The sequence below is a fragment of the Pinus tabuliformis genome, chromosome 9, assembly GCF_031772625.1.
Source record: "Pinus tabuliformis cultivar Carrire ecotype Pingquan chromosome 9, CPIR1, whole genome shotgun sequence".
NCBI lineage: Eukaryota > Viridiplantae > Streptophyta > Pinopsida > Pinales > Pinaceae > Pinus > Pinus tabuliformis.
In genome coordinates this window covers 1,191,144,049-1,191,163,693 of record NC_142307.1, presented here as the reverse complement: position 1 = coordinate 1,191,163,693, position 19,645 = coordinate 1,191,144,049, and positions in this window count along the sequence as shown.

Here is a 19,645-nt window from a genome sequence, read left to right as displayed (position 1 = left end):
CCTCTTGTAACAAATTATTCTTCTTCTAGATTCGATAATGTTTAGCATACGAGCATGAACAATCAAGAGATAAGCAAGAATAAGCAAGGGATAGATCGAGATATACATTGATGATTTTTGATGATGAGATACTTGAAATAGATGATCATGGATGATAGGTGATGACACTTGAAGACACCAGGCATCATGATCAATGGATAGATATTGGCAGGTGGAATTCTCCCTAGTGGAGAGGGAGTGTTAGTTTTTTAGACTACGGTCCAATTCCAGTTTGGATAACTCAAATGACCGAGATAATGATTACACTAAATTCTTCTTTTCAAGAGGACCAAAATCAACCTAAATATCACCTTATTTGGACAAGCGAAAGTTGCTTTTTGAATTTATTTATTTATTCAGGTATATTGGATTAGGTTGGCCTAAACCCCAAGTAGACCCTCATGAAAGCCTATAAGTAGAAGACTCCTTAGAACTGAAGCAGAATTGAAGCATCAATAAAGAGACTATTCCATAAATATCTGTGTTTTGTCCATTTACTTCTGTTATGAATGAATGTGTTTATGTTATGATGAATAATGGGGTTATGATTTAATACTGTATTGATGCACAATTCTGCATGTTTTACATTGCTATAAGAACACAAGTAATACTATTTGTTTACACGAAGAATATCTTAATGCATCTTACAATTATGAGACACTTAAGCCGATCTGGGTAGATACAAATATAGGAACAATTACAGAGGCATCTAAGTGGTTGATTCACCTGTTTAGGGTCCGCGGAAGACAGTCATAGACCTTCACGAAGACCTAGAGATCAATTAAGAGAAGTATATCAATAAGCCCTAAAGGTCTTATCAATCTGTGCAAAGGCATATTTAGGCCATAAAACAACATTACACTAATCTCTGGGTGTGGAAACTTGGTTCCAGCATCCCCCCATACTACTTCGGGTGGGACTTCAACCCATGCTCCATGGATTCATGCCGAAGGGGCCAATAGTGTATGGATTTGTTTGGAAAAAATAACTATGAACCTAGGCTAGGACCCACTAAGCCAACACGTCCACTTAATCACACAACAATAATTTCAGTATTATGGAAAAGAGAGATAAAGTAATGATAGTAGGATCAATGTATGTGCTTTGGGTGCTTGATTTTTTTATAAGAGTCCACAAATTCTCATATTAATCACACTGAGAGGTTTGGTCTATTCATGCAAACTGATTAAAAATGAAATATAGAAATTAGTTACATTCACACATCAAATTTGGTCATGTATCTAACTGACTCTTCCAATTTTGTCCTCAAGATATATGAGTTATTGTATAGTTCAACAAGCTTCCAGAACTGAACTTGGCATCTAGAAATGTTTATCTCCTGCACACCTACGACTAATCCAAGAATAACATCTCAGTTGTAGTTGAATTCATTATTGTGGTTGTAATAGCCCGAAAATGTTGTTGTCTTTTGGGATCCCAAGGGACTTCGCCCATTACCAGATGACAGTTTCCTGAAAATAGCACTAGTCTCATGCAAAGGTTCTTCACAAGGTTTGGAAACTAAATTGTTGCCCTAGAATATTTGTAGATCCAATAATGATACCTCTTCTGAACTATAAACATACCTTCTAGAATTAGAACTTGTCCCTACCTAACACATGATTAAGTCCACGAATGTATCCACTTGGTATATGAACATGTATACGAATACACCCACTTGCCATTTGACTGTGCCTATGACCTGTAGACTTTGGTCAAAATGACAGTGTATTGAAAGCTTACGAGTATCACATTCTCGACATATAACCAAAGCATGTAAAACCATATATGATCTTGTATTTAATTACCACTTGTTTAAATTAGTAGCCCATACCTTTTTCTAGAAAAACACACCTATATATATAGATAATGTAACTATATCTTATTCAAACCAAACACACCTATGTATTAATTTTGATTAAGCTTCCAGTTACTTAATTTCAAACAAAAGAGACAAGGCATTGAAACAAATGGATACACATATACCTGTAATAATAAGTAGAAAAGTTAGACAAGGTTAAGGTGAAAGGTTGGTAAAATGTTTAGGAAAAAAATGTTGTATGATGAATAAATTTTTTCCAAATGGGGAGCCCATCATTTCTCCCCAACCTATATTGTTGCATGTCCTCATGTATCCTCATTCTGATTCTAGAATTATAGCTTGGAGGTCAGCCCAGTTGTAAGTTGCGTGACTAAATTATCTGGTGTTGTAATACCCCAAAGTCTTATGCATGGCCACCTAGTTAGATCACTCCTCTTCTTCATCCAGTGAGTGGGCGATATATAGAACTGATTTGGGCACCAGAAGAGAAAAAAGTGAAACTAGAGCCCCACCCATCTAGATAAATTTTTAAGCATTGAGTATGTATAAAATGAGGCTCGATTCAAGGCTAAACTTAAATATTGATAGCCCATAGGATGCTTCTCACGAAGAAATGTAGGTAAACCCTCCCAAATATCCCAAGCCACAATAAGCGCTTCCACAGAATAAATTCCTTCCATTTCACAGTATTCAGTGACTACATAACATTGATTATTTCTAATAGTAGTAGAGTCTCTAAGGTACTCCATTAATCTTTTCAATTCATTAAACACTAACCCGTGTAAAGGATATTCTTCTTGCACCATCATAAGGAATTTCATATATGTTTTGTCATATAATTTTGAGGCCCTATTCCATTTAATAGGGTTGGCCAGATAGGACATGAATGCTTGAAGTTTCACATTCCCAACAAAAGGGTCGAGGTTCCATATGGAATTGTTTGTCAAGATAAAATTAAATAAATAGAGATCACATAGAAAATTATGGTTTGAAGCCTCTGAATTACACTAGACCTATATGGATGTATTTGGCCAACTTATTTGATAGGATTGGTCATCTCGTATATGTTTCAACCAAAAGGAGGCACAAAGGTCATGTAAAAATATGGGATAGACCATAGAAGGGACATGACAAGAGGAAATCTCTATCCTTATCTTGCATGTTACCTCCTTTAGTTTTTTTTCCTTGAAATAGAGGTATTTCCATCTATTAATTTGACCCTTCCACTTCTCCTCTAAGCTAATATATATTGATAACTAACACTGCTTCATTTTATCAATCACTTGTCCATGACATTCCTTATTAATAATCCCAAATCAAATAAGTCATTTTTGGTTTTCCATTGTGGTATGTCTGGTTTAAATTGAATAGATGCATAATTATTTATTAGAATGTCAACTAATATGAAATTTATGGCCTGTTGAGCTTCTTTGGTATAGCCCTTTATTAGAGTTTCAACTTTGTTCTCAAGTTTTTCATCCTGTTCTATGGCATGTAACAAGGCCCAACCTAGATTACTCAATTCAGGCCTTCATTTCTTTAATTTAGCTCTAAGTTTTTATTGTTATAAAATAAAATTCATTTTTTTTCTAAGTAATACTTGATAAATAGGGTTACAAAACTGGAAGGGTTTAGGATTGACAACATTACCTTTCGTTTTTGTGCATTTATTAGACTTGTCACTACTTTCTCCCTTTTCGAAGAGTTACAGTACCTCTCCCATGATGTCTTCCTCTAGGTCTAGCACTTCAATATTTTCACTATTATCATAGGGTTCCTTAATATTTTCCTTAGAGAGTGCCTTGGTAGATGTTATGTTTCATTATCTGACCTAGAGGCCTCAAAACTAGAGACCAAACCCTTTATTTTATGAGTTTGAAGAGAAAGTTGGGTGGGATACCATCATTTGGTATTTGAAGGAAATATGGAATTGGATGGCCCCTTATGAATCAAAGCTCTAGCCTAAAGTTTCATTATGATACCCTGAAGAAAAACATCCCATGGAATTTCTAACATATGGAGCTCTATGACTGTCAACATTTTAATTAAACCCTAGTGGTGCAAACTACACTTAGGATCCTCTTTCTTATGAACCAAAGTGGCCATATTTGTCAAGTTTTTAAATAGAAAATGAGGCACATTAATTTTATTCTTCCCAGTAAGGTGCATTGGGAGTTTAATATGGTAATGATATACTAGACTAAACCTTCCTTTGCATGTAACAAACTTCATAATAATGTAAACCACATCTTTCTAGAGTGGGAGCAGAGCTTCACGACGTATTTATTTTCTTAAATTTAGGAGAGGAGATGGTTCATGTAGGAATGGTTTCTAGCAAACTCCATCGATTTTAAAATTCTTTGACCAACTTTCTCCTTCTTGGGAAAATCTAGTTACTTCCAAGATCATTTATTCACTCACATTAATAGTTATTCTCTTCATGACAACTTTCAATCCATGAAAATGTTTTGTGAATTCCAATGCAATTGAAATGTCATTCCCTTGAAAGTGGCTTAAGAATTCATCCCATCCTGCTTCTAAAATACTTTCCATACTTTTAGTGTAATTTAGATGTCATTAACACTGTGGGGTTCCACTCAGTTCACAGAACCTCCCACACTTCCTTACATTTGTAACTAACAAAAATCCTTGGATTACTACCTATTACCAGCTATTGTAACCATCTACTATCCCATCAAGAAAACTTGGAGATGAATTATGAAAAACCCTTTCAAATATTTTAGGCTAGGAAAACACGATTTAGCTGCTACAAAATGACGTAAATTAATTAATTCATTGTTTCACATAATACAGGGCACCACCTTGATCATTAGTTAGTGACATCAACCGAGTTGAATAATAATGGGGCACCTCGATAGATGGATTAATTCAAATCATCCTTGCATTATGTTTTTTGGGTTTAATGACTTATAATATATGGGTAGCATCTCTCTCTCTCTCTCTCTCTCTCTCTCTCTCTCTCTATATATATATATATATATATATATATATATATATATATATTGTGTGTGTGTGTGTGTGTTTCTAACATATATAGGTTATAGAAATATATGTTCACAACAACATATATATAGCAAGAAAGGGTAAGTATTAGGCAAAGGTAGGGGTTTTGAATGTGAGGCTAAACCATGGAAATTTTTAGGGGCTAATATGGTGCGATAATTTTCCATTATTTTTCCAAAAAACAGATGCACCAATTTCCATTTTTTCTAAAAGTGATTTGCCCAAATTTTATGATACAAAATTATTTTACCTTAAAAATCACCAACATTATATAGATACTATATATAAAATCATTATAACTTTGAATAATTTTATAAATATATAAATAAACATTTTATAGTTTGCCTATTAGGGACTAGTGAGATTCGCCAATGCTTTTAAACTTCAAGATAATTTTCCATCCTCAAAATTTTCCTTGGGCTAAACATAGGGGTTTAAGGTTTCAGGTATATGAATTAAGGGATTATAAAGATTAGGTTACTGTGAAGGAAGGCATTTTAATCACATTCTTTTTGTTTGGGTAAAAATAAAGCTCCCATACTCTTTTTGGAGTTTTAAAGCGTAGGTTTAGAAGGAATGAAATTAAGTAAATGAGAGCTAAGTCCAATTCTTAGATCAACATGTATAAATGGTCTACAATGAATGAGGTATTTTAAGAATGTAGGTAAATATTCATGCATACATGTTACTTGCTTAGTAAGCCTAGACATGCTTAAACTAAAAACCAAAATATTAAGAAAAAAACAACTGGTGGTTGGCAAAATGATGATAATGTGGTGGTTGTGAAAAAATTGTATGTCCATGTTCTCTGATTCAATCTCGCAACTTTCCCTAGGAATAAGTACCCTTTACCATTAGAATTTTGTTTCTTTATAAGAAATAGGTGTAGATAGCCAAACAAAGATCTCTCTCTCTCTCTCTCTCTCTCTCTCTCTATCTATCTATCTATATACATATATATATATATATATATATATATATATATATATATATATATATATATATATATATATATATATATATATATATATATAGATAGATATATATTGCTTTTTTTCTCTTTTTCTCTTTTTTTTTCAACAAACTTTAGCAGCCAAAAATTAGTTTTCCAATGCCAATAGGTGTTGGAGGTGCCCAAGACTAGTTTTTCATTGTTAGATATTTTTTTTCTCTCTTTTTTCTTTTAATAGGACTGAAAAATCTTGAAATCACAAGAGAGGGTGGACTAGCCAGTGTCTCTTGTTGATCAATGGTTGTCATTGATGTCAACCCAAGTCACACTAGGGGCTACCCCGATCTTGCATGGGAATTTTTACTTGACAACTCTTTCTACTATAAGTCAAGTGTCTTCCATATGGATTCTACTCGTCGAGATATTTCCGTTGATATATGGCATGCCACGTAGTTCTTCACGGTTTGAGAGTTATTTGTGTTTGAAGTTAGTAACCCTAGTTAGTGGGCTAAAACCCCATGGGGTTGTGGCATTGCACTCATCATTAGATGTGTTCATTGAATAGTAAATAATTAATAATTTTTTATAAATCCCTCCAACATTCACTTCTTGAGGACCCTCTCAACTAAAGACATTTCTATAAATAGTGACCCTCATATCCTCCTCTTGAAAGCACTTTTAATGGACTATCTTGTGAGAAGACCTCTGTAATTTTTTGGCCCTCGTGAGATTCTAACACAGGATATGTTGTAGGGATATTTTTGTTGAGGTCTTGTTAGGGTACAAAATTATGATCAAGTTTGAAGGTATGTTTTGAAGCAAGTTTAGAGCTTTCGATTCTAGGATTTCACTGTTTGAAACATGTCATCATGGAATTTTCGATATAGCTTTGTTTTTACGAAGCTTCAAAACCTGAAATTAAAATACATTTGAGCTGAAATCTTTATGAAACTTGTGACTAAATTTTAGATCCTAGGTTGCTATATTTTCGGAGATATGACCTGAGGAAGTTAGGTTTTTTGCAGGCTCTCGAATTCCATATCAAACAGGTGACCTTGGGAAAACCGTCATAACGTTCTCTTGGAGCATTGGATTCAAATTTCATAAACATTGACAAAAGGAGGATGAAATTTAGTTTGTTGGGTATCATTTGAGGGCTGAAGGGTGAAACAATGACACATGGCACTTTGTACAATTTCGCTCTACTGAACCAATCTATAATCAGGTCATTGTGGGGGATTGTACATAACTCTCTCTTCATGAATCAAATCTTGATCATACCTATGGGGTTGGAAATAGGAATCATAGGGCTACCACAGAACGAAACTTTAGACCTTGGAGATCCGAAATTACATAGATACAACAGATTCAATATCAAGCTCCTAAAAGGCAAGAAAGAGTATGCATTCAAGGATCACTGCAGTAAGGACCACACATCAAAAGAAAATTGTAAGTATGCTATAGAAATGTATGTATGATTATTGTTTTCATTTTAATTTTGAATATAATCTCTGACTTTTTTTTTGTAGGATAGTGTAAATATTCTGTTTGGGTATTGGTTTGGATCTTGTTCATTAATTTATGTGCAGGAAGGAGGACACTTCAGGATAACTCAGACACATACTAGAATGACATGTAGCAACAAAGTACCATTAGTAATTGAAGCAAGCATGACAGTACCTCAGCAGCTACAAGTGATCCAAGGAGCTATTTTAATTCAAGCATTAGGTCTTATCAAGAGTCAGTGTTGTAAAAGATCATCATTGTAAAATTGTAAGCAAGTCATTATTGTAAAAATGTCAGCCTTCTTAGAGTTAAAGAGGCATTGTTTAGAGGTATAGGAGTCATTATTACATGATGTCATGGTTAGGTTGCAGGTAATAATGTGATTGTGTAATTGGTAAAGTACAAAAAAAAATTGTAAATTATATTGTATCGTGGATCATTGTCCTTGGTATAGGAGTCCACACTCTTGCTTCACTTCTGATCATTAATGGGTGGAAGAGAGGTGTTAGGCTGGTGCATGAAGTCACCTACAAGTTGGAGCTTATGAAGACTTCATGGTGGTAGGTTGGTATAGAATGTTGTGGCATCCATTCAGTTCACTACTAAAGAAACCAGGGCATTGCGGTGTCCTTCTAGTGGGAGATAGAGAAGAATGCTTTTCTATAACTCTAGGAAGTTGTAACTTTCATTTCAGTTGGGGCCGAAGATTAAAATAATTTATTAGAAACGCGTTCAGTGTTTTTTTTCTCGAAGGGGATTTTCCACCTAACATTCTTGTTCCTATTTTGTTTTATTGTTTACTGTTGTTACTGGATAAACATTAATAATAATAATTGAATATTAACTAATGCTTTGAAAAGCTTTAAAAGTGCTAATTTATAAGGAATATTGATTCACTCCCCCTCTTAGTATTTCCAACAATTGGAATCAAAACTTGGTTCCTGCAATAAAAATCTAACAACTAGAAGGAGATCATGGAGTATACTAAGAATAGAGTTCCTTTGTTTAATGGAAATAAATATGCACTTTGGAGTCGAATAATGTAGGTTCATTTGCTAGAGCAAGGATACGAAGTATGGGAAATCATTGAGAAATGCTTCACACCAACCCTGGATGAACAAGGTAAGAAAAATATGGTATATGATGCAAAGGCTAAATATCTTATTATCAGTGGGCTTATAGAATCTATTTATCTAAAGGTATTGAGTTGTAAAATTGCTAAAGAGGTATGGGGCAAGCTTGAAAATATATATGTAGGTGACTCAAAGGTGAATGAAGAAAAGCTTCAAGTTTACAGGGAAAATTTTGACAAACTCAAAATGAAGGAAGATGAAAATATTGTTGCATACTTTCAGCCTATTGATAAAACAAAAAATACCTTGGAAGGTTTGGGAGAACCTGTCAACATGAAAATTGTTGTTCGAAAGATCCTCAAAACCTTGCCAGCAAGATTCAACCCAAAGGTATGTGTTTTGGAATATAGATCGGATCTGACCAATCTCAACATAGATGAATTGCATGGAATTATTACGTCATATGAAATGAAAATTGAAGAGGGTGGCACATCTCACTTAGAAACAACATTTTATGCATCCAAAACGAATGGAAAGGACAATCAGACTGAAAAATCCAAAACTTGCAACTATAAAGATGAAGAAAAGGAAGAAGATGAAGAAGAATTTTCAGATAAAGAATTTGCCTACTTCACACAGAAGATGAGAACATGTATGGGGAAATTCAAAGGTAAAATTCCATTTATATGTTTTGATTATGGTGAGGTTGGCCATTTTGTAGTTAAGTTTCCTTAGAAAAATGAGGTTGTTATGAAAGGAAAGAAAGGACCTAGGAAGTTCAACAAGCAAGGCAATACGAAGTGGTTTAAGAAAAAAAATTTCTCCAAAGAAGACAGCTCTGCATCCTATGAAGACACTGATAATGAAGAAGAAATCAATGGAAAAGTTTTGTTTATAGCCAATCACAATAAGAAAGAGGCATCTAATGAAGAAGGAGATGAAGAAGAAGATATGGCTAAGGTTGAATTTCAAAATGAAGTTATCAGGGTTATCAAAGAGCTCAAGGCTGAGAAGAAGCACATCAATACTCTTAAAGACAAATTAAAGATAGAAAGGGAATATGTACTAAATCTTAAAATCAAGTATTAAGAATAAAAATGAATTGAAGAATCACTCAGGAAAGGATTAAAGGAAAGAGATGCATTGGAAGCTAAAATAGTATCTCTATGAAAGGAAGTAAAAAATGGAAAAAATCTTCAAAACTATGCCAATAGCTCAAAGGCATTGGAAGAACTCATCAGCAATCAACGATCGTATAGTGACAAGAGTGGTCTTGGTTACAAAGAAAAATATGAAAGGGAGTGAAGTCCTTCTATGATGACAAAATAAGATGGATATGCAAAATATACCAAGCAGGTAGATATCTTAGCAAAATCAAGAGATTAAGACTTGCAGGAAGAACCATGGAAAACAATTCCTCAAAGAATATTTCCTCCTAGGCATCAAACTATCTTTTATGGTCATTTTTATTCATGTGGAAGGTTTGGCCATAGAGCTGTAGAATGTCACATGTATGTTTGGAATGAATATAGTTCCCGGAGATCTTTCAGAAATGGATATTCCATAACTCAACAAAATATCAACAGATTTGATCATTTGAGAGATGATTTTCAATGTTACAAATGTAACAATTTTGGATATTTGGCTAAAGATTACAGACTTGGAAGCTCTTCAAAGGAATTTTGGCAAAATCATAATGAAAAACTATGGAAAAAGAAGACTGAAAAATGTGTTATAGATCTCAAGGCTCAAAGAAACAAAAATATTTGGTAAGCTGACAGTGGTTTCTCAATGCATATGTCTAGAGATAAAAACAAGTTCATATCCTTGAAGGAAAAGAAGGATGGAACAATGTCTTTTGGAAATGACGGGTTTTCAAACGTCATAGATATGGTCACACTTGGATGAAAGGATGAATTAGATAAGGATGTGTTGTTGGTTGAAAATATGAATCACAATCTGCCCAGTGTTGGATAGATGTGCGATCAAGGACACACGATGCTATTCAGCTCTAAGAAATGTGAAATCAGGAAAGGAAAATTTGGAAAAATTGTGGCTACAACAAGTAGAGCTCCAAATGGCATATACATTTTAGATGAAACACCTAAAGGGTTATTTTTGGCAAAAGAAGATGAAATTTGGTTATGGCACAAACGAATGGGACATATAAATTTTGACAATTTGGTTAGGATCAGAAAAAAGGAAGCAGTAAGAGAAATGCCTAAAATTTCAAAACCTACCAATACAATGTGTGAATCATGTTGGCACGACAAATAGACAAAAGTTGAGCTCTAGACAAAGGAACACTTTGTGTCACATCCATCAGAATTAATACATACTGATCTATGTGGTCCTATGAGAACAAAAGCTTTAGATGGTGAATTATACTTTATGCTAATCATAGATGATTACACCAGAATGAAAGACATTAGTTTCTTAAAGAAAAAATCAGAGGCATTCGAATGTTTCAAAATCTACAAGGAATTGGTTGAAAATGGAACCAATTTGAAGATCAAATGTTTGAGATAAGATAATGGCGGAGAATTCACATCCAAATCATTTCAATAATTTTGTGATGAAAATGGAATAAAAAGGCAATTATCAACAGCCAAAACACCACAATAGAATGGAATTTCTAAAAGAAAAAATAAAACTGTATAGGAAATGACTAGAGCAATGTTAAATGACTCAAAATTAGATGATAAATTTTGGGTTCAGGCAATTGATACAACTGTATTCATTATAAACATAGTTCTACTCAGGAACAATTGTAACATGACTATGTACGAACTATTGAAGGGAAGACAAGCTAACGTCAAATACTTCAAAATATTTGGAAGTAAGGACTACATCAAAAGAGGAGACAAAAAATTGGGCAAGTTCAATTCTCATGTTGACGAAGGTATTTTCATTTGTTATTCACGCAAAAGAAAGGATTTAGATGCTAGAATCTGAGGTGAAAACGAATAGTTGAAAGAATAAATGTTACTTTTATGAAGACTATGTTATAAAGGATAACATTGAGATCATCTATGAGGGGATTGAGGTAGAATCTGTGAAGGATTAAGAATAAGAGCTAGAACAAGACCAATCAAATAAGGAAGCAACAATCGACAAAGAGGAAATAAGAAATGATCAATAGGATGTACAAGAAACTTCTCCAAATGTTTTAAAAGAATGGTGTCAAAATAATCATTCGTCAAATAAAACCATCCACAATAGAAATGAAGGAATTAGAACCAAAAGAAGTCAATATCTTTGTTCATTACATCAAGCCCACCTTGATCTTTTAACAACTTTTGAGCCTAGAAATTTTGGGGAATCTAGTCAAGATGAACACTCGGTAGCAACTATGAATGAAGAACTGGATCAAATTGAGAAGAACGACACTTAGGAATTGGTTCCATGACCAAAGGAAAAAAAAGTTATTGGAACTAAATGGGTCTTCAGAAACGAATTGAAGGAGGACATACAGGTTACTAGGAATAAGGCAAGATTAGTCTGCAAAGGATATGCACAAGTAGAAGGAATTTATTTTCAAGAAACATTTGCTCCCATGGCCATAAGTGAAGCTATCAGGATATTTCTCATTTATGGATGCTCAAGAAAAAACAAGGTGTACCAAATGGATGTTAAGTTGGACTTTCTGAATGGTGAATTGGAAGAAGAAGTTTACATTGAACAACCCGAAGCTTTTCTGCTCTGTAACGAGGAAGAATACATCTACATATTAATGAAGTCATTATATGGTCTCAAACAAGCTCCTAAAGCTTGGTATTCTCATGTTGATGGATATCTACCTCAACAATGATTCAATAAAGGAAGTGCCAACAAAAATCTCTATGGGAAAGTGGATCAAGATAACCTAACAATTATCAAGGTATATGTGGATGATATAACCTTTGGAAGCAATGATGACATATTAAGTAAAAAATTTGCCACAAAGATGCAAAGTGTTGGGATGGGGTCCCCTAGGTCAGTTTTTGGGTTAAAACCCCAAGTTTTGATGTAATTTTTGTGAAAATATGTAAAGTCTCCATGATTTGTGGATGCGGAGCACGTATGTAATTAGGAGTAAAATGGGTTTTAGCCCCTTGTCTATGTAAAGTTGATTCGGTTTTGGGATCCATCCATGGTCTATGGACCATGGGATTGTATAAGTAAGTGCATCTTAGAGAGTCTAAGGCATGATAATATGATGATGATGGAGGTAATGGTTTGATAGAAGAGAGCATAAATAAGTGAGTCATAGAGGAGGAAAGGCTCTGTAGCTGAGTGTGTAGAGGCCTAGAGTAGTGTCTGTAGCTAAGTGCACAGACCTTTGCAACTAAGTGCACAGGGTAGTCTTGAGTCTATAACACTGTTATTGGGAAAACTAGTGTCCATTCAAAGCTGCTAGTCTCACTAAGACGGGTAGCTATCTTAGAAACAAACAAACCAAAGTTACTTATGTTTTCCTTTATGGGAGATAGATGAGAAAGAAGCAAAGAGTACCAACCTCAGTCTTTCACTAGTCTCCTTGCTTGTTTCCTCTCTCCCTTGATAGAGCTTTCGCCACTTCTTTCTCACTTGTCTTGCTTCAAAGAATACCTGTAGAGTCAGAGCAGCAAAATACCATCAAAGCATAGATATCTATAACCATAAACAACATAGGATCAGATGTACATTGACCATACAAATGCATATATAAATACAAGATTCAGAGATATACAAGTATATGGAGGAAAACCCAAATAGCTTTATTGATAGAAGTAGTAGAAGAGAGGATTACAACCAAGCTGTGTAATCCAGTATCATCCTCCCAGCATGAAAGCCCTATTCACCTCATAAAAAGCAAGATCACCCAACAATACAATGTCTCAAAGAGAAACCAACAGCACTTCCTTACAAATTACAAAATTCCAGCCTCTGGATCTCTAGGATGAGGGATCCATATATAGATGTTTGTAGGAGAGTGAGTCAGCTTCCAGGATTCTGATTAGTGTCATTTCACTAATAGTTCTTGGTTCCACTTGGATATTTCATGATCTCTTACTCATCCTTGGGCGAATTCAGAGAGGCAAGTGTCATATGAGCAGTTTCTAGAAGATTCTTTGAGTTTCCACATAGCAAACTGCTTTTTCCATTTGTCCGCTCTCGCTCAACGCAACCTACAAAATGGATTTTCAGTATGCATCGCACCCTTTATGTGTAGCAGGTGAGATGCATCACACCCTCAGCATGGAGCAGTCTATATGGTCCAGTTTTGACCAGTTCTAAGCAGTGAGGGAGAATTTCTGGGAAATGATGTAATCAGTTGACCTTGATCCTTTAGGGTTTGAAACAACACTTTTAGGGGTTTAGAAGCCCTTGCTTTATGGACATATGTGATTAGGGTTGCAGTGCCCAAATATGTCTATAGCAGTTGCCCCCTAAAGCATGAGGTCGTAAATCTTCTAATTCAGGTGAAATGATTTATCACGAGGATCCAAGGTTTTTCAAACTGGAAGGTGACCTGTAATAAGATAAAATACAATACATTATCTTCATAATATTTTCATGATCTAGCTGAGGCAGGCATTCCCATGCTCAGCTTTATAAATTCATTTTCATGTACATAGGATAGAAAACCGTCTGTGTGGTAGACTGATGATTCTGGTAGAGCCATCATCCCTTAGTTTGGATGATTATCTGTGTAGCTATGATGTACATTTGATGTCTTTATTTTTATGAATATATCATAGCTCGGATGGATGAAACTAGATCTAGGGTCTTCAAACTTGTTCAATCTTCACCCGAAGTACAAGTCGATCCATGTGAAAATATGTTCTGATGTCGAACATGGAAAGACATCACCTGATTACCAGCTAATGATGTAAGCTGTTAACATGCACGAGAGGAATCACTGATAATGATGATGATCCTCAAGGTACTGTAGTACAATTCACGCGGTGTGAATACATGAGTCGATGTTGAACACCACGCAAAATCTTTCGGTCGAAGGCCATTAATGTAAACCTGTTGCCGGAAGTGAGAAACTTGCCATTGAGGCATGCAAGCTTCAAAGTACTGAAAGGGTTGTTCCTAAGTCAAATTCTTGGATAATGAGCTGATGTCGACAAAGTGACCCATCATAGGAGGGCCTTAATGAATCCCACATCTAAAACACGGAACGAAGCAAATGATTTTGTGGAGGTGAAAACGATCTAATGATACAAGGTTCAGGGTGACAGTCATGAAAGAATGGAGGGTTAAGATATTGCAGCGGATGAGACGTTAGCTGGGTTGGTGAATTCTTTGAGCGACTTCTATTGAACATATTAGTGACACTAGAATGGATTGGTAGCGTTAACCCCAAGATGGATGGTACGGAGGACCAATGGTGATATGACCGGTGAACGGAATAACAAAACCCAACTCAATCATGGTGATGGAGAGAAAGTGTCATGTTCAAGAGCAACCTGCTACCAATGAAGTTATTCAAGTTTTCTTCCCTTTTTTCCTAGCCATTGCTGACCAATACCTCTTTATTTCTGTCAAGCTGGAGGAGGATAACATATGCTTGTTCTATAATTTTCCCTTCGGGCAAACTTGTCGCTATGTTTTAATGAGCCTAGCGACAGTGAAACTCGCTCTTGTCTGCATGGAAAAGTTTGTCACTATTGTTTTAACGAGTTTAACAACAAAGATAACTCGGTCCTTTTCAATTTTAGAGAGTCTAAAAAGCAACGGAAAGGAAACTCTAGTAGTTCTTTTTCATAATATAATCCCTTAAGTCTGAAAAAGTATAAAATAATATGAAAGGGATGACTTTTCGATAGTTTTAACGATCCGAACAAGAAAAACACTCGATCGTTTTGTGTAATGATCCCTCAGGTGCAAAAAGATTAAAATATGGAGGAGGGATGGCACTTCCAATCACTTTAATGAGCTGGAGAGGCCAATTACTTGGCAATATTTTCATATTTTATGAGTCTAAAAAGAGCTTAAAGGAGACTAAAAAGAGCTTTGAGGAACGAGTGATGTTTTTAGATAACAACTGGTTCTAGGTAAGGTTTGGAAATTTTTTATCATGGCAGTGTAAAGAAGGTGGCTAATAGAATCACTCGTCGTAGCTATTCCTCAAAAGGGTAAACAATGAAATGGAGGCATATGATCGGCTAAAAAAGAGTGGAGGTGATGGTAAGAACACGACCAAGGTTCAAAAGTTGATAGCTATGCAATCACAAAGATTATTTACCGAAGGTGGGTTCATTTTTTAATGAGGTTGAACTCTGGGGAAACATATGATCATCGCTAGGTTTATTTTTTAATGAGCTTGAACTTCACGTAAACCTGCTCGTGCTAGTCATATAATAAGGATGTCTCTCATTGGTAGGTTCATTTTTTAGGGAGCTTGCCCCATGCGAAAATTTTCTTCGGAGCCTTTTGTATGCAAGCTAGGAATGACCAACTACTGTCCTAGGGGTCAAAGAACTACTAAGGTTAGGTAGGATAGTCTCTCAATGGGAAACAATCTCCTTTACTTTTCCAATGCCATTTGGTCCTTGCAAAGGCGAATGGTTGATTAGACCCATCACCTAACTTAAGCAGTTGAAGTTAGTAAAAACTACGGGGTTAGAGTTACGGTAGTCGCTTTTCAATTGCGTACAAAAAGGTTTGCATGCCCCCAGGTATAAAGAAGAGTAAAATTTCCAGGTTACCATATGGAAGTTCTTGCATTAGCAAGATTGTTTCGTCTGCATTTGCAGACAAAACACTTCCTTGGCTTTGTCGGTAATAGACAAACGTGAATGGTGGGAATTTCCAATCACATAACTTTTGACGAAGGAATCCTTTTCCAGTCTAATCCCATTTTCCTAAACGGACGGGTGTGTCAAACTAGTCATATATCCTACATGGAAACCTACCTTATATCTGGGGTTTTCCTGCCGAAGCAGACCAGGGCACATGCCCCTTGGGTTTAGTCACATTCACCGAATCACTCGCGCTCATCAGGTGGATGGACTAGAGGTTGATGAGACATTCCTTATGCAAAGAGACCAATTAGGGATGACATTTGACTAGTAGCTGTGTTTGAACCAGGGAATGAAAGCTGGTATACTAGTTGGACTATTCTTCCTTCATACAGAAAACACATCACTTGAAAGAGTGAGGAAACAATAGCTCCCATGCTATAAATGTAGTCACGCCCAAGGAGTAGATTGTAATCTAGAGGCCCTTGGACTACCATCACATTTAGATGAATGATTTTCCTTCTCAAATTTATAAGCAAATTTGGAAGGATTCCTAACGGTCGACTGGCTCCTTTGTTGAAGCCTGACATATTTCGAATCTCAGGCAGAAGCGATGGCGAACCAAGCGCTTTCCAAGTAGTTGAGGAAAGGATACTCACAAAAACCCCTTCATCTATGATAGTACTAGCCATGATCATTCTGTAAGCTTGTACTATGATTAAGAATGGTACATTAGATGGTAGGCAGGGTCTCCCTAGTAGATTCCAATCGAAGGAAATGACTAGATTTCTTGGAGGAGGGACCGAATAAACGACCAGATGAATCTTTGACGAACTTCCTATGGTAAAGGAATGGGTAGATTGCCCCCATGTTTATCGAATTCTGTGTTAACAAAAATAGTTTGAACGGTGTTGTTCTCATTCTCTTTGGTGACTGTATCATCTGAAGATGGACCTTCTGAAGACAAGACTGGGTCGACTATTGTCTCGACCTGTTGACTTTGATTCGGTGTGGACTTAGAGGGTTTATCTTCGATGATAGGTGCTTTGACTGACAACAAAGCTTTGTCAGTCGGGTTTTCAACTAGCGATGGACTCGGCAAGAGTTTCTTGTATCCAGGAGGAAGTCGCTGTGGTGAAGTAGGATGGTTATCCAAGACTCTTTTAGCTTCGTCTAGAAAGGGACAATGATGGAGGGCATGATCGCCTTCACACAGTCTACAAGGAAATTCAGATCTTCCTTTTTTTCCGTTGACTTCGTTTTCACTAGTTGATGGTGTGCTCTCAACATGATTGTTAGAGGTTGAGGACACCGGATTGTGCAAGTGGGGAGACCAGTCCCTCAGAATCCATGGGATGCAGGGACAATCTCGATGATAGTGGTCTCCCTTGCAAATGACACATGGATATTTAGGTTTGGAAGGTGCAGTGTGTGGATTTTCACCAGACGATGCATGGTTGCCCCCTTTCGTCATTGGCTTCTTCTTCTTCTTCTCCTTCCCTTTCTTCTTCTTTTCAGTTACTTGGTTTTTAGTGTTACTAGTTTTACCAAGCAAAGAGGAAGAAGGAGAGGGAGAAACAAACAAAGTAGAAGGTGGGGGAGTGACTTCAGGATCATCTGGTTGCTGATTTGAATGCTGAGGAATTATGGTGTTTTGAATGATAGAGGTCAAGAAAAGCCATATTGGCAGGCCAATTGTGAGTCCTGGAAGGGACAATGCAGCCATGTGTGGAGCACCAACATCTCCCCAAGAAGAGAAAGGACTAGGATTCCCCCCAAGGGGAAATCCTTGATTGGTGGGCTCCATTTTTCTCAACCTAAGACCAACGTGGGAACAGTGATGTTATTCCAATTAAAATAAATTTTATGACACTTTGACACAACTTTCTTTTTCAATTTTTAAGAGTCGAGAAAAAGCTAAAGATGACTCTAGTCGCCTTCGATTTTTAATGAGCCCGAAGTGACAAGTGCTCAGATGGACCTTTTCTTTTAAGGAGTCTGAAAAGGAATGAAAGTGACTACTCTGGAAATCTAGATAGAGGGATTACCAAACCAATCTCAAAACTGCAGAATAATTTTTAAGGTATGGCAGTCAATCTTCCTAAATACTGTGTTCAGTGCATTGCGATCGATAGGGCGGCATACACGGCTTCCTAAGGATAAAGGATATAGCCTATTGTGGTCTCCCAATATATACTCAACGGTACATGGGAGCACAAGTCCATACTAGCACTTGTCGTATCAAAGAGGAGGAATCACCCAACCTACGATGAAAACGATAGTTACCAGGCTTTACGATGTCGGAATACATCTCTAGCCTAGACTTCTAGATGTTGTGCATTAGGTTCCAAAGCGTTTTTATGTTCATTGAGGTTTATTTTACAGTTGATATTTCTTAAGAAGTTTGCCTTTAAGGTTCATTGCATGATGTAGATATACAATTCCTAAATATGCAATCTAAGATGATAAACAGTCATTTACTTTATTTTAGCAATGAAAATCCTAGCTACTAAGGAAAGAGAATAAAATTCTTTCAAAATAGAGCAGAGAGCACACACAAGAAGCACTTTTCCTAAATCAATTTCCGCATGCAGTCTCAATGCAGATGCACATGCATGTATTTGTTTTTCAGTTCCCTTAATGTGAGAATGACAAAAATAAAAGTAAGTATAGATCTGAACTATTTTCTTTCAAAGTAACAGTACTAACAATTTTCTCTTTTCGAAATGAAAGGAAGACTAAGATGACACTTTGTGATTTCGAATTTAAAACTTCTTTCGACACTTGAAATACTAATAATTTCAAATTCAAGTACAATGGAAAAAGTATAATTGACTATCTAAAAGAGGAATGCTTTATGACACTCTTTTTCTTGACTAAAAACGACAGTTGCAACACTCTCAAATCAAAAGATGACAGTTCGATTAAGCTACTTTTTACAAAGGAGAACTATAAATGATGAAAAATACATAAAAAACATTCACAATTCTTTATCAATGGAGGCTAAATAATGTAAAGGAAGAAGGTTTCAATGGTGATAAACTGATCATAGACAACAAAACTACTGAATAAAGTTGAAGACAATGAAGAAAAAAACCAAAATCTGGAGGCAAAAACAACCTTACTCAATCATCGCACCTGTAACACAGGGAAACAGGGATGCATCTCACCTACAACACATAGGAGGTGCGATGCATCCAGTTTTCCAATGAGAGACAGTGCAATGGTCCAAGGACGAGACTAAGCTTGGTTTTCACTCACATTTTGCAGCTAAGTTCAGGGGTTTAGGCTGAGCTTTTGATAGGCAATAAACACAAAGTATAGGGGCTGATCTAATGAGGTTATTTGAGCTACCACTAGGGCACTTAGGATGTTTGCAAGTCAAATGTTCAGTTCATAAACCAACCGAAGATTGACTGAAGTAGCGTTGATCTACTTTGTAGTTGCATAGCAAAAGCAGTTCGAAGGCTAGTTGGCTTAACTTCAGGCTCCGTCTGTAGTTTATAAAGCAAAC